The sequence below is a fragment of the Elephantulus edwardii genome, unplaced genomic scaffold, assembly GCF_000299155.1.
Source record: "Elephantulus edwardii isolate Elephantulus edwardi_28Jun2011 unplaced genomic scaffold, EleEdw1.0 scaffold00060, whole genome shotgun sequence".
Taxonomy (NCBI): Eukaryota; Metazoa; Chordata; class Mammalia; order Macroscelidea; family Macroscelididae; genus Elephantulus; species Elephantulus edwardii.
The window spans coordinates 13,341,120-13,342,607 of NW_006399810.1; the positions used below are offsets into that span (position 1 = coordinate 13,341,120).

Below are 1,488 nucleotides of genomic sequence, written 5' to 3' on the forward strand. Positions count from 1 at the left end.
ATTGTAGACTGGAGCAAGCTGAAACTGTTGACAACTTCAGTCTCTTCTCTATCTATCTTGGTGCTGCCAATTGGCCCAGTGGCGAGAATCTTTGTGTTCTTGATGTTGAACTTCAACTCATGTTGAAGACTCCAGTCCTTTATCTTCTTGAGCAGAAGATTCAGGTCCTCCTCAGTTTCAGCTTCAGCAACCAGGATTGTGTCATTTATAGGAAGCAGGTGGTTGTTGAATCTTCCTCCAATTCTGAAGTCACATTCCTCCTTGTAAAGTCCAGCTTCCCAAATGACATGTTCCACATATAGATTGAAAAGGTGTGGAGACAGGACACATCCATGATGCACTTCTTTCCTGATTTTGAAGCATGTGCTGTTTATTTGCTCTGGTTCTGATGAGTGCTTCCTGGTCCAGGTATTGGTTTTGCATGAACATAATCTGGTATTCTGGTATTCTCATTTCTTCAAGGTTAGCCATGATTTGTTCTAATCCACACAGTCAAATGCCTTTGCATAGTCAGTGAAACACAGATAGACATTATACTGGTACTCTCTGCTTTGAGCCAAGATCCATCTAACATTGGCTCTTATGTCCCTAGTGGTAATATACATATCTAGCCGTTTATGGCAGATTCAGCATTTTGTTTTCTCTCAATTTTTGCTACAATTTTAGCATTAGCTTTAAAATGACAAATCCCTATTGTGTTTGTCCTTTTGTATTAATGTATGTGTACAAGTTTATTGTTCTCCACCTCCTCCAATATTTTACATTTGTTGTAGTTGAGGATATACCTACCCTAGCACAGCCCAGTTGAGCAGTCTCTGCTTGTATAGTTCAGTGACAGACACTGACTGCTCTGTCCAAGATGGGCTGTCATTCTCACCTTCCTTCTTTGGCTCCTTCCTCCTCCATTAACTTAGACTCTCTGCCCCCTAAGGTTCTTATTTACTCTTTTGAGTTACTGTTGTCAATTTAATCCTATAGCGTTAGTTCTTTAAAGAGGGTAATGCTCAAGGGAGACCTTTTTTAATTAGTTAATATAACGTATTATTTGATGGTGACTTTCAGGGGATATTTTTAGTTTAAGATTTAAAGATTGTCTTAGGATAATTGTTTGGTGTTTATCTCAGGATAATACTTGAGTTTATCAAGGCTCCATAGCTCTAGAGTTCATGAGAGTTTGAAATTCTCAGCCCTTTTCATGAGGATTTTTTTCTTTTTTTATCCGTTTTTAAAATAAAATTTTATTTTAGTTTTGATTTTAATGAACATTTACAGAGAAGTTAGATTTTTTCTTTGCTGCTTAGTTAAGGCTAGATCTTTCTTTTTTCTAATATGATTCATTATTCTTTATGTATTTTTTCTTTAAAATATCTTGCCTTAAAGGGAATGTTTTCTTATTAAAATCTGTGGATAACCAGTTTTGGATAATACTCTATATGATTGTTTTATATATTTTAAAATATTAAACCTACATTATAACTTGTTGTTGTT

At 35.6% G+C, this 1,488-nt stretch overlaps 1 protein-coding gene across 1 annotated transcript in view; it reads left to right on the forward strand.

The window, feature by feature from the left end:
- Window positions 1-1,488, forward strand: part of WDR60 (WD repeat domain 60) — a 290,279-nt gene that overhangs the window by 98,836 nt on the left and 189,955 nt on the right. The window lies entirely within an intron of this gene.